Here is a 24,641-nt window from a genome sequence, read left to right on the forward strand (position 1 = left end):
AGACCCGCGGTCACCCCTTCCCTGTGTGTCCGCGGGGCGGGGAAGGCGCAGGCCGTGGCTGGGGACCCCGGGACACAGGCAGCTGGTGAGGAGTGGGAGGGAGAGCTGGAGCCAGCAGCTCCGCAGCGGCTCCACCGCCCACTTCCGACTTGGGACAGTGACGCCTGGCCGCTGGGCCAGCACAGACTACTCCATTTCCACTGCCGAGCATGGGCCACCTGCCAACCACCAGTGTCGACATGGGGCCATAAGTGGATGGCTACAGCCAACAATGACAGGACTTCCACCATCTCACAGGACCGCAGGAAGCTGGGGCTTTGCGGGTCCAGGAGAGGTCTGCCGGCCACTGGACTCCCGGAGCCCACTTCCTGGAACACGGTCTCAGCGTTGCTGTGTGAAAGCACTTTGTAGTGTGTGTGGCTGGGGCGTAGATGGGAGCTGGAGAGTACCAGGGTGTTAACACTGGAAGAGGGCCTTCTGCACCCAGGCCTAGATTCAGCCTCAGTTTGCTCCCATGTAGGATGGAGCTGACTCAGGCGGGTGCAGTTCCAGTGTGTTGGAGGGAAGCTTTTGGCCCCAGGCACAAGCTATACAGCAAGCTTGCAGGAAACTCTCAGCTGCAGTCTTCCCTAAGCAGACCTAATTAATTTGGAGTACGTAGGGACACCAGTTTGATTTGATTAAAGCATGAATATCCGGGCATCTTAAGAGAAATTTAATTGTATTGTGCTCAGATGTGGCACATGAGGTCCTCTGAGGTTCAATTGAGATTGATTTCTGTGCTCTGTGACCTTGAACCTCAGTTTTTCTCATGCTTACCAAAAAAAAAAAAAACAAAACCCAAAACAAAACAAAAAACAAAAATATGAAAAGAAAAAGAAAGAAAAGAAGAAAGAAGGAAAATTGGGGGGTGTAATTACTGCCTTTTGCACTGACAGTGTTGCCTGTGGATCAAACAGGGTAAAACATCTGAAACAACTTGTGGAGTTGGAGTCCATGTGCAAACACGACACCACATTTTGTGGAGTGCCTGCAGTGGTGCAGAACTTCCAGAGCGCCAGCTGCACTCTTATGAGTCCCTTGGATGAACTCCTCCCCAGGCTGCTGCTCAGTCCTCTTTCCCACTCTGATGCAGCTGAGCTCTAGAGACCTGCTTCTTGTTCTAGCTTGCACAGTCGTTCTGTGGGCACTCAGGATTAGAACCTTGGGGTCCCTCTCACAGTGTGATCCCAGCTGCTGATTGATTGGGAGTTGCAGAGTGGGGCTGAGGTTCAGAGCAGACCTAGGTTAGGTTGTAGGCAATGCACCCTACATATTTAGAAACCCTGAAGTGTAAGAGTGAAGTGTTAGCCTTGGCAGAAGAAACTGAAATAATCTTAATTTCTTTCATCCCTATTTTGTGAAATCCCATTGAAAACCACCTTTTTTTTTGTAACATTTGAAAGAATGGCTCTTGAAATCTTTTCAGAAATCTTTTCAAAAATCTCAGTGGAAACTGGATCAAGGATTTTAAAAAATATTTATTTTTTTTAGGTGGACACAATATTTTAATTTTATTTTTATGTGATGCTGAAAATCGAACCCAGTGCCTCATGCATGCTAAGCGAGTGTGCTACAACTTGAGCCACCTCCCCAGCCCTGGATCAAGGTTTTAACACTTAAGTTTGCTGGAACCCGTAGGAGGCTTCTGAGGTAAAGGCCAGGTTGGGAATGCTTGTGTTGGTGTTGCAGGGCTGAACCTCAGGACACTGCCCCCAGGACCTTACTACCTACCTGAGATGTCCTGGGGAGAAGTGGAACCTTCAGAGAGGAGAGGGAAAGCTGGCTTCTGCTGCAGAAACAATTCCTGCTTCATTTGTTTCTGAGATGAAGTTTCTCTTATTGATTTTTATTTTCCCCAAAGCAATGCATGCTCATTACAAGAAACACAAAAAACTGTGAATGAGCAAAAACCATCTTGCATTTAAAACACTGATCTCTCTGGGCAAAGTGGTGCATACCTTTATCCCAGCAACGTGGAAGGCTGAGGCAGAAGGATCACAAGTGCAAGGCCACTCTCAGCAACTCACTGAGCCCTGAGGACTTAGTGAGGCCCTGTCTTAGAATAAAAAAATAAAAAGGGCTGGGGACATAACTCAGTGGCTAAGTACCCCTGGATTCATTCCCTGGTACAAAAGAAAAAACAACCACCCTGCAATCTTCCAAGCAGCCTGGCATCTCAGCTCTTGTCTGTTTCTGGATGTGTCATCGATTTCTAGCAGTTCCCAACATGGGATCCAAGCTGGATTGTTTTGTTCAGTGACACAAGTGATACTTGTTCACTTCTAAAAACAAAGACATCAGTGTACAAAAGGGAACCAAATTAGTATGCTCATTAAAACTTTTCCTTGCTAAAAAATATTCTAAAGTTTTAGGGGGATGTGAATCAGTGGTGGAGTGAGGTCCTGGGTTCCATCTCCATCACTGAAATCAGATCTTGACATTTTGATTGGAGAACTATTAGAAGTTCAGTTATTGCTGTTTGAAATTTAGAGTTTGATGTTATAGTGGGCATCTTTCTGAGCTCTGAAGACCAGGCAGAGCAAGGTTTCTGAGTCTAAACGTGGGTGACATTTGGACCAAGGTGGGCAGGCTGGAGCTGGAGTCATTCTTTATGCTGATGGTTATTGAGTTTATGAGCAGCTGCAGGCAGCCCAGGCAGAGCCCACTACCCCCAGACTTTGGCAGCCCCCTGGGGACAGGTGGGTCCCAGGCACATGGGGGGCCACATGTGGACACCATCCTTGAGCATCTTGTGTGGCTTTTTCTTGACTGTGGTAGACAGGCCTTGGCGGGTGACTTAGGTGCAAGAATTAGGCACTTTTTTTTTTTTAAAATATCAGATGATTCAGGCTTTCAAACCCCAATTTCTCTTTCAAAATCAGAGTTCACCAGAGCTGCTTTGAGTGCAGACTTTGGGGTCAGCTTCCATTTCCTAATAGAGGCAGGAAAGGACTATGGCTGGACAGTGAATGAAGTGTTTGTGTGCGACTTTGGGGAGTAGCCAGGGCCCAGTAGCAGTGGTGTACTCTGCTGCTCTTGTGACCTCTGGCCTGTGCCCTGCTTCCTTTTCCTCTCCTCGTCCCCGTTGGCCACTTGCCTCTTTTGATGGCTCAGAAATGGGTTGTGACGTGCTGCTGCTTCCTCAGCCACTCATGGACACTTCCTCAGGATCACTGGCCAGCGATGGGGACAAGCAGGATCACAGAGCTTCTTGCTGGATGAGGCTTTAGAAGACCAGCTGGTTGAGCCCCTGGTGCTCTGGCATCGAGGCCCCGATGCCCTCCTCAGCAGGTGCAGATACTCTGCACTGTGCCCTTGGAGGCCTCAGAGCCTACGTTGCCTCTCCCATGTCAATTTCAGGCTAATTTCTCAGCCTCGTGGTCTGTGCTTGTCCTGAGACCACGTGGGTGAGATTCTGGTCAGCAGCAGCATCTCCCCGCTGTGGTCAATGGGTTTGAGCTCTTGGAGACATGTAGGTAAGGCAGCAAAGTCCTCCAGGGGAGGGACTGCCAGCTCCGTCACTCATGGCACAGAGTAGCAAGGGTGTGCGTGACAGCAGAGGTGTCTGGCAGCTGTCCTTTGACGGAGTGGGCCCATTTGAAAGGTGGTGAGCCTTTGTGGGGCAAAGCAGGTAGCCAGTGTTGGATGCGTCTGGGGCGGCTGTGAGGGGGTCTGGGTCTGCAGGAGGGCTGCTAAGATGTGTGGGCGGCCCTCCAGCTCCTGGGCTCTGTGGTAGGTGGGGATTTGTGTTCCTGGGTGATTTCCTACCCCTACTCACTGGGCTCTACCTTGCACCTCCTCCCTGCCCGGCCCCTGCCCCCAGGTTGTTGAGAGCCACAGCCAAGGGGCCCCAGCAAACTTCCAGCTGCCAGCACCAGCTGCCAGCTGATGACTGGCTCACAGTGGCCCCAGCAGAAGGGGCCCCAGCAAACTTCCAGCTGCCAGCAAACTTCCAGCTGCCAGCTGATGATTGGCTCACAGTGGCCCCAGCAAACTTCTAGCTGCCAACTGATTGGCTCCTCTGCTTTTTGGGTTGTTTCCCCGCTTTTTCAGACCACGGAGCTGCTCATTGGGGGACTTTTTTTGGCTCCGCCCGCGTGACCCAGCCAATTGGCCTCAAGAGCAGGAGAAGTGGTGGAGGTTGAGAGGCTTGTGGGAAGCTGGTGGTGGCAGTTGGGCTCTGAGGGTTTTCCTGAATAGCTGTGTAGTGCGGGGGTGTGTGTGTTCTAAAAGTAAAGTTCGTTCCTTTTGACAAGTGGCTCCTGAATTGTGCCCAGCCAGGTGGTTCCGATCCTGACCTGGACAACACATGCTGGGATCGCATGGCCCTGTTTACCCCCCGGAATAGCTCTGCCAGTAATAGAAGCCTGCGTTTGACAGGTGTTCTTTGTGGAGACTGGCATGGGTTGCATGCATGACATCTAAAGTTTATTGAGTGAATTGTGTCCCAGTTGTGGAATCAGAGTTGAAATTTTATTTTGTGACCTGCACGCCCACCTAGGTTTCCTTGCCACCCAACCTGTGAGTGGAGTGATGAGATGACCTGGTGTAATTACAGGCTTTGTTTGTAACCTAGAGAATGCGGCTTTTGCCTTCATAGACTAAAGCATCTTTTCTCAAATGCTGGTAGAAGGAGGATTATTTTACAGTGGTCAAATTAAAAATGAAAACAGCAAACACCATGGTAAGTTCGGGTTCTCAAGTTTCCAATTCACTGGAAACATAATTGTGAAAGCAGTTTGTGATCACAAATCTTCTGATGAAAACATTTGCATATGTTAGTATGATTCTTAATATTTCTGCAGTGCTTTGCGTCATGGCCACAGGCTAACCAAAGTGAAATGGGAGACGGCTGCCCTTGGGGATGGACAATCTGCAGTAAATGTAAATGGTAGTTTCAGGGATTTTGAGTCACCTTGACCCAATCCTTTTCTTTCCTGCCTCTCTATAACTTATCAATAGATCTGTTCTGCTGTATTCATACGTCTATTCATTCAGCACCTCCATCTGTTCCGCCAAGTTGTGCTCTGCAGGGTGGCAGAGGTGTGGGTGCTTGTCTTCAAGGACCATCCTGTCTCGGGGGAGATCTGAGGAAGACCCTTCCCAGAGGTCTCAGGGGATCCCCCTGTGCCTGGCCCCTGCATACCTGAAACCGACACCCTGACCTTTCTGCGTGCCTTACTCACCTGTCAAGAACATCATGGCACCCGTCCTCCTGCCCCCTGTGGGCATGTCAGAGTGGGACCCTCATCCTGATCCAGCCAGTGAGACTTCCCAGCCTTGATTCTCCCGAGTTGCCTCCTCTTCCTTCTGTGGGTGTGGTCTGCTGTGCCTGGACCCTGCTTTTCCCAGTCTGTGGGCATTCCCCGGGAAGCGCTGTGGTCACCTCCCCCTGTGTAATGTACCCAGGGTTCCTTGTGTTCTCACCAAGGCAGCGAAGCTCCTCCTTAGGGTGTGGGTGGGTCCCCAGGAGGAGCTGAACCAAGTCTGCTGTTTGCTTGCATGGCTGTCTTGACTTCAGTGATGTGACTGGAGAAGTGGACCAGGTCTGTCCCTCGAATCCAGCCGTGCTTTCCTGACCCTGTCTTGGGACTACCCAGGTGCATTCATCCAAGTAGTTGTTGTGTGCAGACATAAGGGAGAGATGGCAAAGGCAGGGATCTTACCACTTCCCCAGGGCACCAGGACACAGGCTCCGTGGGAACCAGAGGTGTCCCAGGGAGTCACTCTGCCTAAGGTTGCTCTTGGTGTGACTCTACATTAAGGTTGCCTTTCAAACTTGATTACAGTTTTTTTAAAAAAATATTTTTTTAGTTGCAGATGGACACATAATATCTTTGTTTGTTAATTTATTTTTTACGTGGTGCTGAGGCTTGAACACAATGCCTCACAACTGCAAGGTAAGTGCTCTACCTCTGAGCCACATCCCCAGCCCATGATTGCAGTTTTTTAAAATACTTTTTTTAGTTGTACACCAAACCAAAACTTTTATTTATTTATTTATTTATTTTTATATGGTGCTGAGGATTGAACCCAGTGCCCCACACGTGCTAGGCAAACGCTCTACCACTGAGCCCCAGCCCAGCTCTTGATTACATCCTTTAATGAGTAAAAGATCCTTTTTCTTGAAGCTGCTTTTGTTCACAAGCATACTCTGTGTTGATTTGATGTTCAAGATCAGTAAAAGCAGCTCACATTTCCAAAGAGTCTTCCGCCCACACAGAACATCATAATAAGACCCACATGTGCCTGCGTCAGCTCCTTAACTTGACTTGATTTGGAGTAGACGGGGACGAACTATGGGGCAGCGCTGGCCCTGCTGGTATTATAGTACCCATGTCCCATCTCCCATGAGGCTTGACATTTGCCATGACGCAGGGCACTTTGGACAGGTGCATCTTCTCATGGGACCCGCCAAAGGTGATCTTCATTAAACCACGACACAGATACTTCCTTTTATTCACTATTGTGTGCTGTGATGGACTGACCAAGTGACGAGTTGCAAAGACACTGGCTAGGGGTCAGGTCCTGGGCCACTCCTCTAACCTCTCTGGGCCTCATCGTTCACCCTGTGCCCTGCATCAGCCTCAGTTTACAAAGACCAGCATCATGCCCCCATCAGCCCTGGCTACAACCTGCAGCTCTCACTTCATTGTGACCTTGCTGATGTCATTGCTAAGGCAGCCCTGCCTCTGCTCCGTCTGCTCATGGCTTGCCTCTGCTAAGCACCCTGGAACCTGGCCCAGGTCCTCAGCCCTTAGCTGGACCACGCTGGTGCTTGATCCCGCGAAGGGGGAGAGGAGGACTTCGTTGCTTCACATCTGTGCACAGGAGGTCCTGGTACCGGGTGGGTCCAGTCAGATTAGATGGCTGCAGAGGAGCCAGAGGAGGCATGTCTCTCTGAGCCTTGGGCTTTGGAACTGGACATGGTGTGTCATAGCTCATACTTCATGCTGTGGCTGCTGCTGCTCCTTCGGCCCCTTCTTTTCTCTCTCCCTCCTTCCACACCCTGGTCTTAGCCTTGGCTGCTGTCCTGTGGATTCTTCATAGGCCACCCTTCTCCCTTGGGTTGCCTCAAGCCCAATGCTACATAGGGGGCTGGACAGAGGGACATGGAGTATCCTGGAACAGGAGGATGAGTGTCATGGAGGGTGATGGCTCTCCCTGCATGTCCCAGGCAGGGCCAGTGGGCTCCTCTGCCAGGTGCTTAGCAGTAACACTCAGGTGGGGGTGCTCACTTGGCTTCCCAAGCTGTGCCCAGCAGGCGGGCCTCGGGGTCTGCCGGCTCCGTTGTGTGCTTGGACTTCCTGATGGGTTTGATTCTTCTCTTGGGTGAGTCCTTTGATGCCACATTTTGCAGCTTGAGGGTACAGGATGCCTCCCCTACCCTGTGCCATGCTCTCGAGGCCCTGCGGGTCTGGGAGTGAGCGGTTCTCCCATCCTGCAGGGTGCTGTCTTGGCTCTGAGTGACCCCAGTGCTGCTGGCAATGCCAGTGGTAGCAGGGTGATAAGGACAGTGGAGGCTGCAGAGCAGTGAGTGGGCTGTCCCTGCTCAAGGAGTGCAGGCCTGGGAGATCTTTGTGCCTTTACTGGGTGATTGGATTTTGTTTGGCCTTTATAAAAGTCTTTATCCAGTGAGATGCAGGCTCTGCGAAATTCCCTTTGGATCTTGCTTTCTTGGAATCCCTCTGATGGGATCCCTTCTGCTGAAGTCCTTGCTCTTGCCAGTACGACTTCAGACCCACAGAGGGCGTTCTCTCCTTGGAGAAGCCAGCTCTGCGGCCTGCCTAGGCCTCTCTCTGAAGCAGGTGTGTGGCTCTGGGAAGGAAACAGCCACTGTCCAGGTGCATTTAATAAAAATTACTGAGCGTGACATAGCCATGTGCCCCTGAGAGGAGCGGGACTCAGTTCTTTTCCTCCCATTGAACCTCCCTAGCTCCCTGTGAACTTTTGGAGCTGTCTGTTGCTGGGGACAACTTCTGTGATGTTGGGGACATGGCAGAGCAGGTGGCAGCCCTTTGGTTGTCTCCGCATTACCTGCCTCAGCAGTGGGAGTCCAAGGCCCCTCAGTGCAGAGACAATGTGAGCTTGTTCCCTGGACCCGGAGCCAAAGGGCTCCTTGTTCAATCTCAGAAAAGCCCACAGGAAGTGCTGCCTTCCGGTGCCACCCCAGGCCCATTGTCCCTTCAGATGTGACTGCTTTGGATCCCTTCTGAGTGTGGCAACCACTAGTGCAAAGAATAAGTGCAGCCAGAGTGTCCACAGTGGGGCTGGTCCCGTGCTGCAGGCGTAGGCGGTGGCCTTCCCAGCCTGGGCTGAGTAGCTGGCTCCTGGCTCCCTTCCTTCCAGGGGGCTGCCTGCAGCCCAGTGTATGAAGTTGGGAGCCGAGTTGGCCTGTGGCCCTGTTTCCCCGAGGAGCTGTCCTTGGGCTGGAAACCCTGGCCTTCCTGGGGTTTGCTGGCTGAGTGGGAACTGGCCACCCACCCTCTTCACCTGCACACGGTGGTGACAGTGCCTATTTCAGGGGACTGTTGCAAGAATGGTAGGAGATGACAGATGAAGGATAGAAAGCAGCTGAGCCCAGAGTGACTGCAGCCTAGGACCCTTCAGGGTGTTCACTCGGTGGTGCATGGGCCACCTTCTGCTAAGTCACCTTCTCAGGGGACATCTGCTTGTGGTCCACCCCAGGGCACCTTGAAGTTTGCACGAAGGTACCCTCTGCGCTGGCAGTGGCTCTGTGGACGAGGGGCATTGTCAGCGTGGTGGGCTGGGCCTTTAGGGGAGTGCCTGGCATGGTGCCCCTGCGTGGGCATTTCCCTTTCACTGTGGCAGTGGCACCATCCTTAGCAGGCTGTGCCACTGTGACCTCCTGGTGTCCTGAGCTTGTTTAAGACTCAAACAGAGAGGCCTTTCCCTCCAGGACTCATGGTTTCTTTGGCCACACATTTCTGCTAAAATTCTAATAGGTTTCTATTTGACAGATAAGAATTGCGTCTCTTGCTGGGACCCAGTGTCACGCTCCGATGCTGGCTTTCCCCGGGGGATCATTCAGTCAGGCGTTCCCATTGCTCACACACTGACTTTTTGGCATGGTGTGGAAGTGTTCTTGGCCACTTTGAAATACATGTTGCCTCATGATTGGCTGTGGCCACGCAGCTGTGTTGTGCGTCCCAGAAGCTAGCTGATGGGGGCAGCTTCCTCCTGAGGCTGGCAGCCACCATCCTGGTCTCTGCCTTGGAGTCTCCCCTCCCATGTGCAGGTGAGACCATGCGGTGCTTTTCTGTCTGCCACTTGGTCTGCTCCATTTTCCTCGTTTAAGTTCTTTCTGCTGGTAGGTGGTCTCAAGCTCTCTGGGGCCCTATTACTACCCTTGGTTTGCTGCCCTGCTTTCTCATCAGACCCTCATCTCTCAATGCCAGGGTGGCTGTCTCGAGGCCCAGGGCTGGGATGGAGAGCAGATGGTCCTTTGCCACAGGGCTGTGTCTTTCCACGGAACCTTCCAACCTCACCATTTGGAAGCAGCTTTCTCACCCTTCAAGCCCACGTTCCTAGAATCCCTGGCCTCTCGTTGATGCTTGAAAGCCAACAAGTCTGAGGAGCCTCTCCTCCTTTGCTGTTACTTTTAACATCATCTTCGCCATGTTTCATTTTGTTGCTGATTATTTTTTAAAAAAGTTTTCTGTAGTTGTGTCTGGACAGCAGGCCTTTATCTTATTTGTGTGCCATGCTGAGAGTCGAACCCAGTGCCTCCCACATGCTGGGCGAGCGCTCTGCCCAGCTCATGTTGCTGACTTTCTGCTTTCCCCATGTCCCCCTGGAGTTGTGGGCTTGGTAGGTATCAAGTCTCTCTTCCCAGTCATCGTAGGTGAGAGCTTTAGGAAATATATGGCCGCTGCACGTCCTGGTCCCATCTTCCTAGCCTTGGACCTGTGATCCTGTGCTGTCTACTGTCTGGTCCCTGAGTAAGGCCCTGGCCTTGGGCAGTTCTCACTACCAGGCACGAGTGTCCTTGCCACCCAGCACCTGCTGATGTGATACAAAAGCCCAAGTGTCAGCTGCCCCTCAGGTTCCAAGCCCCTTGCTGGTGTCGGGTGGGGGGGGCGCGGGGGGAGGTCTCTACCCTGTAGGTCTTTGGGGATTCTGGCACACCAGGCCCTGTGTTTTCAAGTCGTGGCCTCTGGAGCCTCCCGGGGCACCAACATCTCCCGGCAGACGGAGGAGTCAGGGTAGTAGGAGGAAGCCTACTGGCCATGTTCAGAGTGGGGACGTCACCTCTGTCCACAACTTAACTGACCAGAACACAGTCACTAGGCCACATGAAGCCAAGGGAGGCTGGGAAATACTGCCCAAATGTGTGTCTTGGAGAAAGAATCCAGCTAATGGACAGCTGCCAGTTGGCTACCGTGCCTGTAGAGCGGGGATTCTCTGAAGGGCTGTCATTTATTAACTCGTTACATTCTATGAGTTGGGAAGTGGATGTTGAGGCACAGGGACGCTAAGTAGCTGGCCTAAGGTCACACAGCCATGGGTGGGTGGACTGGCTGGATTTCGGCTACCTGCCTCAGGGCTGGCAGCTTACTCAGTATTGTGGACTGAAAGCATAGAGCACAGGTAAAACCTAAAGGTGAGAAACCAAAGGTGGTACAGGTGACATGGGGACTGAAGGTTAAGGGCAGGGCACCATCTGTGGTCTAGCTGCTTCCTGGCAGGGGGCCTGGGTTCCATCCCAGAGCTGCCATGGCAACAACTGGTTTCCTCAGATCTCAAGAGTGAGAATCCTAAGCCATGAGTCAAAACACTGCTGCCACCAAACTACCACAGTTTGGTGCCTGGAGCCACACAAATGGACCGTTCTGCAGCCTGGAGTCTAGCAGACCAGTGGGCCCCGCTGGCCAGAACCCAGCTGTGGGGCTGTGCTTCTTGCCTTTCCCAGGTCGAGAAGCAGCTGGGTCCCTCTGCTGTGCTCCCTTCTCTAATCCAGCAGGCCAGGACCTCTGACCTGCTCTGACCCTGCCTCCTGTTCCTGCCTCTGGGCCATTTCCCTTAGAAGGTGGCCCTCAGAAAGGAGGATACATCCAACCGTGGTCTCTGCAGCCCCTGTCTTGACCCCAGGGCCAGGTATTCAGTGCAGACCAAGATGATGCTCAGGTGCCATGCCATGTGACCCAGTTGCTCTGGTTGAGGTCACTGTTACCCACCACCTTGAGCTCATGTCCTCTTTTTTGGGTATGGGGGACTGAACTTGGCACTCGCCCACCGAGCCACATCCCCAGCTCAGGGATAAGACAGGATCTCACTGAGCTGCTTAGCTCCTTGCTTTTGCTGAGCCTGGCTTTGAATGTGTGATCCTCCTGCCTCAGCCTCCCAAGCCGCTGGGATTACAGGTGTATGCCATCGCACCCAGCTCTAATGTCCTCAGACACTCTGAGTCCTTGTTATGTCATGAAGAATGACTGTCATCCTACGGCACATGGCTGCTGTCTTGGAGAGGCAGACCCTCCGGAGGAGGTTTGAAGGCCAGACTAATCAGGAAAGACGGATGGCATTTGGGAGGAAGGGGCACAAGTGCATAAGTGAGACCAGACAATCAGCATCGTGTTAGAAGCCCTCAGCAAATATCTGGCCTTGTTATTTTATTTGAATTTCATAGAAATGCTATCTTTTAACAAACAGCAGCGGCCACAGAGGAGGGCCCAGGGAGCAGAGGGGCGAGGGTAGTGTCTATGCCCGGGGCCTCTCATGTGCCCCCTCAAGCACCCTTCAGGTGTCTCGGGCCTCACCCACTTCAATCTCTGACGCCTGTGTGACCTCGCCTGCTTGGAGGACCAGGGGACAGGCTTCTAGGGAGGGAGAAGGATCACCATGGTGTCCTGGAGGAGCAGGGGCTTGGGGAGCCTGGAGAGGAGGGCAGAGTGCTGTCAGAGAGGGAGGGTGTGCTGGTCAGTTCTGGAGACAGTAGATTCTTTCTCTTCAAGTTCAACGCAGTTGTGCTCCCGACCCCAGGCTTGTGAAGTATTTAAATGTTGAAGTGTCCCAAGAAGTAAGCACCGTGCCCTTGGGGGCTGAGAGCCCGTATCCCGGGAAGTCCTTGCAGAACAAGGAGGAAAAGGACTAAAAGGAGAAGCTGATGAGGTCACTTCCATTAACTTGAAGGTACCCACGAGGACCACCGCCTCTCATTGTCTTCGGTTTGGATAAATCTAGGGCATCCGAGGTTGCCAAGGAGGCAGGCGAAGGATTGAATCCTCACATTGAGCTTTCCAGTTGCCTGGCCCCTTCCGAGCGGCCCTCTTTCTGAACTGCTGACTCAGGGACAAATCAGTCCTGCCTCCAGTGGCCTTTCCTTGGCCTCCTCTCCAGATGAGCTGCGGGGCAGGGTTCTGCTCAGGAGGGGTTCTGTTCTGCACCCAGGGATCGTCACTTAGCTTCCCAGGATGCACCATCTTCGTGGAGTTAAGATCAAATTGTTTTCTACTTCAGAAAATCCAATTCAGGTTTCTTACTGACCACAGGTTAAAGTTTAATTTAAAGTCTGTTTTCCTGTAAGAATTAGCAATTCAAACGGTGAGGTGGTGGAGCAGCTTGGTCTGGGCCTGCAGGTGTGGGGAAGCCCATCTTTAGTCCTGGGCGATACTTGATGCTTCCATTGGACTCTTCCAGGGACTGAGCCACTGCTGTAAATGGGTCAGCTGTGACGATGAAACTTGAAGTGTATTGTGGACTGCAGAACATATATTGCTCTTTAGCTTCGTGCCCTTCTGGGGTTCTGGGGGAGGCCCAGAAACCTGCATTTCCCAAGCCTTCCAGGTGATTTCCATGCAGGTGTCCGAGACCACACTCGAGGCATGCTGGCAAGGCAAAAGCTCCGGCCTCTTTCCTAGTTGATGAGTGACCTTTGCTGAGCGCTGGGGACCCCCAGGCTTATTGCTGGGAAGATGCAGTGTTCCCAGCTTATAGTCAGACTTAAATCTCCTCCTTCCTTTCCCACTCAATAGAGGTAACTAAGGAGGACTGAGGGTCCTGTGGCTGCAGCATGAGTTGTTCTATGATGGCAAGTTCAATGGCTCACAGTTTTAGTGTGTCACTGCTACCCCACCAGCTTCCCAGCCCACCATGGCTGTGCTCTCCTGGGAGGTGGGAAATGGACTTGTGCAGCACCCCTCCCTGGCCATTCCTGGCTTCAGCTGGGACCTGGTCACTTTCTCCTGTAGCCTCTTCTTCTACTCAACCCACAGTCAGGATAACTCCAATACATTCAGCAGGGAGGAGCATTCTTCCCTAGGAGGAGCACTCACTAGGAGGAACATTCTTCACTAGGAGGAGCACTCACTAGGAGTAGCATTCAGCAGGGAGGAGCATCCGCTAGGAGGAGCATCACTAGGAGGAGCACTGACTAGGAGGAGCATTCAGCAGGGAGGAGCACTCACTAGGAGGGGCATCCACTAGGAGGAGCATCACTAGGAGGAGTATTCTTCACTAGGAGGAGCATTCTTCACTAGGAGGAGCACTCACTAGGAGGAGCATCACTAGGAGGGGCATCACTAGGAGGAGCATCCATTAGGAGGGGCATCCACTAGGAGGGGCATCACTAGGAGGAGCATCACTAGGAGAGCACTCACTAGGAGGGGCATCACTAGGAGGAGCATCACTAGGAGGAGCACTCACTAGGAGGGGCATCACTAGGAGGAACATTCTTCACTAGGAGGAGCACTCACTAGGAGGAGCACTAACTAGGAGGAGCATTCACTAGGAGGAGCATCACTAGGAGGAGCATTACTAGGAGGAGCAGTCACTAGGAGGAGCATCACTAGCAGTTCTGCTTAGAATCTATGTGACTTGTGCACATTTTCAGCTCTGTACCATTGTGCTGAGGACAGTGTGCATGGAGTCAGGCAGCCACATCTGGACCTACTGAGTCATTCTCTCAGAACTCTTTGGTTAGCAAGCATGCTTTTGGGGACCATATCTGAGCACTGGACACATGGAGCCCTTGGTGGTCCAGGCACAGCCCTGACATGGGTGATGAGCCAGACTCACATCCCAGGTCAGAGCCCGTGTGTGCAGGAGAGGAGTGAGCGGGCAGTCTTTCTTCCTGGGCTGCCATCCTGGCTCTGACCAAGCAGTCTCTTCTTGCAGGCCTCAGTGATCTAACTGAGGGACAGGTAGTCGCAGCAAGCTCCCCAGGAGGGCGTGGTGAGGAGTGGGCAGACCTGCTAAGGGTGCAACTCTCTGCACATAGAAGGTGCCAAGCGAGTGTTTGAAGCATAAAGGGACATTCAAGGATGTCACCTTCATCAGGCCAGCTTTGTTTCCTGGCCCCACTCATGCCCTGAGTTGTTCCCTAGGCCACACCTTTCTGTGTGTCATCCAGCCTGTGACTTGGGGGAAAGGAGGCAATGGGTGATGTTGGGCTGCTGCTGTACCAATGCTTGGCTCATAAGGTCTTGGGAAGAGACTGGGCCACCCACCATCTGTCTTGGGAAGCAGCACTTCCACGTCTGTGGCACTTTCCTGGCCTCACCTCATCTCAGGCCACAGAAAGATCGAAGTGCGGAGAGTCAACCAACTTCCTCATGTTTTGTCACCAGACTGGGAGTGGTGACACATGCAGTCTCTGGTCCACGAGCAGATGCCATGGAGCCGTCTCTGGGGCAAAGTGGATGTGGGTGGTACACAGAGCAGCGAGGCCCGTGCTGAGCTTCGCAGGAGCTGTGGGAGGCACAGCTTCCTCCTCCATGCCTGTGGGTAGTGCCACTGAGGAACACAGTCAAATGAACTTGTTGCCCAGACAATGGCAGAGGCTGGTGACAGAAATCCTTCCAAGAGAGAAACTCATCTTCCTGATGGACTGTGAGCTGTGCGGGCCCCTAGGTCCCTCTGCTTCCACCCACCCACAGCCCCACCTGCATGTCCCTCTTGCTGTCACGGGGCTCTTTTGGAGGCTGGCCACTTTAATCCTGTCTGGCCCTCTCTCAAGATAAGCGTGTAATTGAAAGTATGCCCATGAGCGTGACCTCCAAATTGGTGGATTTGAAACAAAGCTGATTAGAGACTTCTGAGTCCGTGAAGAGAAAATCTCTCTCTCTGGAAGGTGCTGTTGGTGGTGAAAGGCTGGGAGCCTGACACATGGCACACATCTGGCGGGCTCTGTGCTGCAACCGCACCCGGCATCTGCCTTGCTGTCCTGGGCCACTTCTGCCTACAATGTGTGGCCTCGGCTCGGGGTCTTGCTGGGAGACACATCTGTTTCCCCTGGGGAAGACTCCAGCCCCGGGGTCCCTCACCCACTCCTTGTCCCCAGTGCCACCCTGTCATGCTGCTCAGTAGAGCCATGCTCCGGTGCTGCTGTGGTTGTTGATCCTCAGAGTTGGGGATCTGTGAAAGCAGCTGATGTGGATTTTTGACCTGAAGAACAGAGTATACTTTACAACCAGGTGTGTATGTGTGTATGTGTGTGTGTGCAAACACACAGACGCTCTCGTGAATTCCCATCATACATACAGACACACTCTCAAACTTTCCAGAGTTCCCGGGACCTCTTGACATGGCCTAGTGCCTGCTGGTGCTGTGTGCCCCTGGCCTGCGTCTTGGGAGATCTACTTGAAGGTCACCTCAGAGGCCAGAGCTCTGCTGGCCTCTTGGAGGCTGGCTGTGCTGGGGCCTGCCTCTGTCCTTGCTGCGGTGTCACATCTTGGTCCTGGTCTGTGTTCTGCCCCTGTGCTGTACCTCCGTTCTCCTCCCAGGTGAGGCTTTTCGACCTCCTCAGGATACAGGGCAACTGTACATTAGCCTCATCCCTTCCGGAGCAGCTTCAGGTCTGGATGGTTTCATCTGGCATGGCGAAGAGGGTGGGCAGAGGGAAGAGCCCTGGTCAGGCAGCTGGGACCTCCCATCCCTTTAGGTCTCAGAGTGGCTGGCACAGCATTCACTAGCTGCCCATCTGCCCCTCTTCTGGCCTGTTCGTATCTCCCGCTGCTCCTGGTGCCCAGGGGAGTCAGAGCAAGCGCCTCCCATCCTTTTGGTGAAGCCCGGGACTTAGGGGTCCACCGTCCCTGCTTTTCCATGCCTGACACGTGATGTGGTCTCAATAAACACTATTGTTCCCCCTTTCTAATTTCCTGTTTATATATAATACAGTCTGTTTGACATTCTTATTTTCCTAGAAGGCCCACTTAGGCTCTGCGGGCGCTTGCGGAAGACCCTGCTTGGGGAGATGCCTGGTGTCTGTGTCGTGCCCTTGGTGTGTGAATCTGTGACCTTTGGCTTGCAGGCATAGCCTGTTCCCTTCTTCAGGACCGGGAGGTGTCTGTGTCTTTGCAGCTGTGGTCTGTCTCCCCGCCTGGCTTTCTCAAAGACCCCACGGCACTTTGCTGACCTCATTTCCACATTCCTGCAGCGTAACACGTGGATTAAAGCCAATTTATTACCCCAGGTTGCCTCATTTATTTCAAAATAAGCTGCAAGCAAAGGAATCTCGAGTCCCTAGGTGAGAGTCAACTGTTTTAAAGCCATTCTAGAGAAACAGGCTCATCTGGTTTATTTTCACTATTAAAGACCTTTTTAGAAAAGAAATAGGCTTTGGGTATTGCCAGAGGGTGAGGAAATTGCCAAAGGCTGAAGAGGTGAAGGAGGGACCCTGACCCTGAGGGCTGGACTGGTCCTGCTCTTCTCCTTAGAGCTGGGGGTCTGGGAGCAGCGGGTGGGCGAGGCCTGAGCCAGCAGAGGCGTCTGCTGCCCTGGGGAGACACGAGCCGGCGAAACCCCGCTAGCCTGGGTTTCTCAGAAACTGAAGTGGGTTCTCGGGTGTTTCCCGAGAGCTGGCCAGTGTCCACTGACTTCCATGTCCTTGCATCCACCTGATCATGTTCTGTTACTGCCTTTGATCCTCTTAGGAAGATAACTAAAGAGCCCCAGGGGGAAGTCTGGGGCTGACTTCTGGACACGGCTACTTTAGCAACAGACTCCCAACCAAGCAGAGAAAGGGGCCCAATGGCGTGCTTCTTTCAGTGCCCAGAAAATCCCCAGTCTCCTCACAAGGTGATCTCCGAGCACCCAGAAGCCCCTGGGAAAGAACTGAAATTAGAGCCTCCTGGGCTTGGACCGTCCCTCGCCACTGGCTCTGATTTTCAAGGGGTATATTGGTGGTTGTGCTGTATCCTCCTGGTGCCCTCCGGCTCCTGACCAGACAGAGGCGTGGCCAGGCCCGGTTGAGAGCCAATGTCCACCCTTCTGACTCCCCAGGACCTCTCTCTGAGGGTCCATCAGATGCATGTCAATGGGATTGGTCACCTACAGAGTGATGCAGGACTCGTTTGTACACCCTGTGCCCCAGGTGACCAGTGAGGGCCGAGAATGCAGCACCCAGATGAGTCTACAGAGAAGGAGCTGGCCTCAGACGTTGTATTGGTCTGGACACGGGAGGTCTGCGAGGACAGGTGTGCGGTTTACACCCTCTGGAGTGGGCTAGGGGCAAGGGGCAGTGTGCGGTGGCAGGTGGCTGCTCCGGTGGTGAAGACGTCTGTTTCGCCAGGTGGCTGAAGTCACTGACACCTGGGGATGGCAGTATGGACAGGTGGCACTCTGTGGGACAAGGGCTTGCGATCTCCAGTCTTCACTATTAGCTTGCAAAGGCGTCAGCCAATCAGCTTTCGCCAGATGAGGAAACCGAGGCTCAGAAAGGGCACGTGGTGGGTTGGAGAGCTGCAGGGGCCTGGAGGGGGTGTACTTCAGCTAGCTTCAGAACTCACCTGGGGGCACTGTTCTGGGCCCTAAAGTGTTGCCATCTGGGGGATGGAGGGTTGACTATGGAGACCTTTGAAATTGATGAGTGGGCAGTCACACCTGCTGGCCAGCGAGTGCTGCTGGGGCTCAGCCTCACAGATGCTGGACCCTTCCCGAGGCACTCTCACTGCTGGAGGTGCTGACTGCGTCTTCCTTTGGTTGATTTCCATCTGGTCAATTGGCCCCGTGACCTGCTGCAGGTCTGCTCCTGGCTGTGACATCCAAGAGCAAGGCACCACCACACACTGAATCCAGCCCAGGGGCGGGTAGCCCACACCTGGGATTCTCGGCCAACTCTGGCAGATGGCCCTGTCCTAGGGTGTCTGTGACATCTGTCTGTTAGCAGCGACTAGTGGAGACACTGGCATCTCATTTTAATAACTTAATGACCATAACGCCTGCTCCCAGCAGCAGGCAGGTGAAGATGCTTGTGCTCCCCACCACGTGGACACACGGACATATGGGAGGTGGCCAACACCCACTTGGGATAATGGGCAGTGGAGCTCCCTGGAGACCTGCTCTTTTCTTTTTTTTGCAGCTCGGGGGCTGACCCCAGGCTGGTGTTCTGCCACTGAGCCACACCCCAGGCCCCAGGGACTTCTTTTTTTTTTTTTTTTTTAATTAAATTTTTTTTTCAGTTGTAGATGGACACAATGCATTTATTTTGTTTATTTATTTTTATCAGTGCTGACGGTCAAACCCAGTGCCTTACCCGTGCTAGGCAAGCACTCTACCACTGAGCCACCCTCCCAGCCCCAGGGACTTACTCTTAATGGTCACATTATTGCTTTGTCCAGGTGATTCCATGGTGAAGAAGCACTGTAAGGGGCAGAGAGCAGAATTCTTCTTTTTAGTGGGTATGAACAGATCCCTGGAAACAGGTGCTGTCTCGAGGGTTCTAATTTTCCCTCTGTAATCTTCCTGAAGTGTCAGTCTGTAGGTGCACAAGGTTGGCCTCAGTCCAGCCTCTGCAGAGGAATCAGCAGCTCCCAAAGCTGCTGCTGTTTGAGTCGCCCAGCTCTGGGCTTTGCTGCATGGCTGTGGCCTCAGCATGAAGTGAGCCTGTAGCTGTTCATGCGCCAGGGATCCTCCAGCGGAGGTGAAGGCAGGTCTGTTACAATGGGTGTTGCCTTACGCCTCAGATCCAGATCTGATCTGGCTCAACCCAGGGCCACACTGTGCAGGACTGGGTGTGAGGTGGGCTTATACTGCTGGCCAGTGTTTACCTGTTGGGGGCTAAGCCTTGCAGAGGCCCTGATCCTTCCCCAAGGCACACCTTCCTGGTAAACACTGCTTGGAGGACCTGCACTGTGCACCCAGGGTGGGCTCTCCTCACACAGGGCTGTGTGGAGGACTGAACCTCACGGCCTGGAGCCACCATGGCATACTGGTCCCCTCTTAGGCGCCAGGGTCCAGGCCTAGAATGGAGGGAGAACGCCACCACTCCTTTGCTTTCCAGTGGGACCAGGCGGGACATCTGCAAAGCTGTAATCGTATCACTTCTAAGGTCAGGCGTCTAGAGTGGCATGAGCCTTTGATGTGAGCTTAAATTCTGAGTCTTATGAATTATAGTCCCCAAGTAGAGACTATACTTGGAAGACGCTCCAGCCTGCAGGGAGCTACTTAGGTGTGAAGTGCTGACAATGTAGGATCATTTCTAAATAAATACATCCCTGAGTTGCATGCAAAGTAGGGCATTTAGAAAGCATGAAAATGAGCCGTGAATAAAATATGGCACTAGGAAGGGAACGGTGATCTTCACAGAGGGACTCAGGAAAAGGTGATCCATGCTCTGCCTTGGGTGCCTCACGGCTGTTGACTGAACAACAGCGACAAAGCAGAAACCTAAACTGTTGAGTTGTTTTGAGATAACAGCTACAGAGAGCGCGCCTCTGGTTCATCCATATTTCATTAGGGCAGCAGTTAAAAATGTCTTTAGAGACACTCATCTGTAGCCAGCAGCACTCTTGAAGGGGTCAGATGGCCATGAGATTTGTAGTGGTACTTTATACGAACAGAAAAAGATGATCGTTTACTAGAGTTAACAGCACAGGGGAGGGGGCTGCAGTGTGCACCCCAGAGCTGCCTTTGTGTGTGGTGGGCTCCGGCTGCTGATTCTCCATCTCCTCTCTCAGCTGGGGTTCCAGGCTGGAAAGAGAGAAAGCAGGACACGGATGGAGTAGAGCTGGGGACATGTTGGTCCACAGGGAGCATGGGCTGAGGGTCTGTGTGGCCCTCTGTGGGCATGCTGCATGTGAGATGGAGCTGGACCCAGAGCCCGTCAGCACGGGGACAGGCTGTGCTCAGAGCGCAGAGTCTTCCAGTGTGACTGTGACTCCCCCAGTGAGGTGGTCATATCCAGGAGCCGGGTTTCTATTCCCGAGTGGAACATGATGTCAGTCACTGGATGGTGATGCAGGAGTGAGGACCTCCTCTGCTGTTCCAGGAGCCAAGCTGGGTGTGTGACTGCCCACAGGCAGGCTGGCAGGGGAGGCACACTGGTCTGTTGGTCTTTATGCTACGGAACGGTGCCATTGCAAGGAAAGTAAGCCAATGCCCCAAAGGAGTATCGCCTCATAGGGGAGAGGAGGTGGCCTCAGTACCTTGGGAGAGAGTCGGTGACTTTCAGGAGCCATGAACAGGCTCTTGAAGAGCAGATGGGAGCTGGACAGTCTGTGAAAGTTCATCTCAGCATGGTGTCCGTTTCTGGTTGTCTTCCTGGTTGGTTCAGCACCCCAGAAGTCACCCAGGAAGTGGAGACCTCCTGGAGCCTGTGTCTGTGGGCAGACCCGGGAGTTCAGAGACCATGCCCTTTGTAAGTGCTGTTTCTAAGGACCTTCTGCTCAAACTGTCCATGTGCCAAAGGGGATCTACTTTGGTTTCCTTCAGCTGCCCTGTAGAACATCAAGGCCACAACCCAGCAGTTCTGTGAGGTGGAGTCCCATCGTCCAGATGAGGGTGAGAGCAGGGGGTGTGAGGCACTTGGTTGCGTTCTCAGAGGCAGCAGTGCTGGATTTCGAGCTGGGCCATCTCTCTGGAGCTGCACTCCTTGCTACAGCAAAGGACAGGCTCATATGTCCCGTGTGGCACAGGTTTGCAGTAGCTTTTTGTTTTAGTATGATTGCAGGTGCACAGAGAAGCCACGAAGCAAGCGCAGGGTTCCCTCCACCAGCTTCTTCCAATGCTAGGGGTTTCATCATGGCCATTTATCAAAACTCAAAAAGTCCCTCTGGTACAAGACACTCAACTGCAGGTGCCCATGGACCTCACTGTTTCCCACCAGCAGCCTTCTCCTGTTCCAGGCCCCCAGGCTGCGTGTCACACGCAGGACTTCTGCCCCGTGAACACCAACCGGGCTGTGTGTGCAGGGCTGGGGGCCCTGCTCTCCTTCCTTGGATCAAAGAGGAGACGGTGCCAGTGACGTCTCTGGTGGGCCCGTGGTCTGACGGGAAGTGGAAGCCCTCTTTGGGCAGAGTATTTGAAGAGCTGTATGAGGACAGACTTTAACACATACAGAACACACTTTATGCACCTGTAGTAGAAGCTAATTTGTATCTTAAAACACAAAAAGCTTGAGAGAGAAGGGTTTTGCAAAGACACAGCCTTTGTGGTGCTGTGAGGTCACATTTAGGATGGGTTTGAGCTTCATGTGCAGAGGAGGCTGAATAGGTCTTTCCCGTAAAGTGAGGCTGCTGGCTCTGGCTGCCTCCCAGAATCACCCACAGCATCACCCCAAACCCAGACCCTGAGCCCTGGGCCCAAACTGTGATTTCAGCAGCCTCAGGCCTGGACTCCAGGATCTTTAAGATACCCTTCTGGTTCCAGTGCGTAGCCACGTTGGGACCCCTCCCATCTGAAGAGCTAAAGTGAGCCAACGGGCGCAGACAGAGCGGAGTGGGGCAGCCGGGGATGCGCGTAGTGTGCCTGATGTTCCCCGACTGTCTTAGAGCCACAGAGCGATTTCCTGGGTGATTTCCATCCTCTTCTTTCCCGCGCTCTCTTCCCCAGGGCTCTCTCTTCCTCAGGTGGCTTCCTTGGGTCTCCAAGAGCTTCCCACTCTCTCCAGGAGGGCCCTGCTTCACCCAGGCCCCAGCCCCACCCGCAGGCTGCTCTGGTTCTCTCCCTAGCCTGGCATCTGCTCATCCTCCACAGCTGGTCCCTCTGCCCAACGAGGGTCTCTCTGAAGTCCCTGGAGCTGGCTGTGCTCCCCAGCAGTGACCTTGCCCTGCTGTGGACCTCGGAGCCTCCTTCCTGATAGACACCAAACACTTAGGGTGCTAGGGGTTAACAATAGGGCACAGGGGTGACGAGGACTGGCTGGTTGGGGAAAGGGGACTGATGTGGGAGGCAGAGGAAGGATTTGGGCAGGCGGAGGGACAGTAGCAGGGGCAAGGCAGAGAGGACTCTTGCCCATCAGGCTGGTGGATCCTGGCTTCTCCCAGTTTCCCCAAGCAGATTTTCCAGACACCCTGTTGGACTATAGCTAGAGCCCCCTTGACACCCGGGTCTGTCCTGAGCTCCTGTCCTGAGCTCCTGTCTTGCTTTAGCCTCTTTAGGCTGGCCCACTGGCCTGAGTGGGTGGAGACAGGGCCACCTAATGGGGCCCAGCAAGTCTGTGTCCTGGAGGAGGTGCCTGTGCTCTGCGTCTAGAGTCTGTTATGGTGCGCTGGGCTCCCTCTCCCTGCCCAGCCTGACCGGAAGGCAGAAGGACGCCACTTTTGGGTTCACGTGGAAGGGCAGCACCGCTGTTCCCCAATGGCCCTCAGAGACCGCCTGCACTTCCTGTTCTTTGGGCTCTGTCTTCCCAGCTCTGCTGTCCTTCTCCATCAAGGTCCTTCTGGATCTGACTGCGCCTTGGTTGGGTGGGAAGGAGGCTCTGCCTCCAGGGATGGAGAGCCCCACCCCACCCTCAGCTGCAGGGCTTGGATTTTGAACAGACCACAGAGCTGAGGTTGAGGCAGGATAATAGGGGGACTACTGGGTTCTGGTGGCAGCAGACAGCATAAGCTCCTCAAGGGTCAGAAGAAGGAAGGAAAAGGGATGGGTGAAGGAGCTTTGTCAGGAGAACCCAGGCATCTTCTAGAGACCTCAATCTGCCCTGTGTAGCCCATCCCAGCAGGGTTCTCTAGATAGCTCCAGCCCCTCTGTTTGGCCCCTGCCCTCTCCGATGCTCCAAGGGGTAGGGTGAGTACCCTGGGATAGTCTCCACTTTTCAGATGCTACTGAAGGCCTGTGTCAGGACTGGGATGAGTGAATGGCAGGAGGGGGAGGAAGCCAGGTCCCCATGTGGTAACAGCTCAGTGGTGGCCACCTGTGCCTCATTGCACCTTCTTGAGCCCTGGTGGGAACACTGCTCCCACCAGGGAGCTCATCACTCAGGAGCTAGACCCCAGCTCTGCTTCAGAACCCTTGGTGGGTGGTCTCAGTAAAGGCTATGCCAGGTGAGAAAAGGAGTGAGATCTTGAGCAGACAGACCCATTGACAATCTATTCTACACTCAGGAGTGTCACTCAGGTGAAAGCCACTGGGTTAAAAAAACAGCTAAAAGACAAGATATCAGTTGTGAGTTATCTCTCTGGTGGCTGGAGCCAGAATTCAGGGTTCTCTCTGTTCTGGAGTCCTTGCTCCTTAGAGCCTGTCTTGCCAATCTGACCCGAGCCTGACCTGGTGGCAGTGTGGCACCTCTGAGCCTCTCCCCCACTCCCTCCTCCTCTCCCAGCCCCTCCTGGCACTCCTGGCTGGTTGGGCTCTGATGTTGCCAGGGTCACCCTGGTAGGAAGACCCCCTGGAGGAAAAGGTGGGCCCTGTCCCTTCCAGCAGAGTGAAGGTGTCCGCTTGGCCTGTTCATGGTCCCTCCAGCAGTCTTCCTTTCCCTGTGGTTCCAATTTGGTATGGCCTTGGTCGCAGGAAAATGGACTGAAATCCCACTGCCTTCCTAACCTTCAAGCTGTGACCCAGCTGGTTCAGCTGGAGGCCAAGGGAGGGAAGGACATGATTCGAATCACACGGACCCCCATCTGGCCAGGCTCGGGCAGGTCTGCTCGGGGAGTCGGGCAAAGCCAAGGGTGAGCTCTCGGGTGCTGCAGAGTCTCACGCCCCTCCCTGCCCTGTCCCTGGGTCTGGTCCACCCTTTGCTGTAAGCATTCAGAATTCTGTGTCCATTGGGCGGCAGTAGCCCTCCCTGGGTCCTGCAGTTGGCAAGAGCATGTCTTGGTCTCTGTTGTCCCTAGTTCATAGTCAGGGGACAGGCAGCCACGGGCCATTGTGCTCACATCCCCAGCATTATCAGTGCCCCTCATCACCTGGGACTGTTGTGTGTTGTGATGGTAGCTCAGTGGGATCAGCGCCCGGTGACCCCCACTCAACAGGACGAAGAGCCGGATGTGTGTGTTCTGGGAGGAGGAGCAAGTATCTTGCTGGCCTCTGAGAACACCTGAGGTCTGCTAGAGCCAGAGGCTTCGGTCTGCTCACCTGGCCATGTCCAGGTGAGCTTTTCCGAGTCTCTTGGCTTTTTTGATGGAGGGAGGGTTGTAACTTCCGGCCTGGTTGATCCACAAGGTAGGGAGCGAATGAAGTTCCCATGGAGGATGCTTGTCATGAGCAGCAGCACCACGTGAGGACAGTGACTGCCTGGCAGGCTCATGCCCGCCCAGCAGTGGCCCAGGCGCTCTGCATGGCGTGGCCCTGTGATCTGGTGCTCACAGCAACCCTGTGGGTGGTGCTTCCATGCCCACTTAGCTTTACTGGAAGGGACTCAAGGCACACAGAGGGTAAATAAGGTCACCCAGCCAGCAGGTGTGGTTAGGGCTATGCCGGGC

General features: G+C 53.7%; 1 protein-coding gene across 1 annotated transcript in view; it reads left to right on the forward strand.

Moving 5' to 3' along the window:
• Disc1 (DISC1 scaffold protein) overlaps positions 1-24,641 on the forward strand; it is a 188,725-nt gene that overhangs the window by 719 nt on the left and 163,365 nt on the right. The gene's annotated exons all lie outside the window — the stretch shown is intronic.

The sequence above is a fragment of the Ictidomys tridecemlineatus genome, chromosome 10, assembly GCF_052094955.1.
Source record: "Ictidomys tridecemlineatus isolate mIctTri1 chromosome 10, mIctTri1.hap1, whole genome shotgun sequence".
NCBI lineage: Eukaryota > Metazoa > Chordata > Mammalia > Rodentia > Sciuridae > Ictidomys > Ictidomys tridecemlineatus.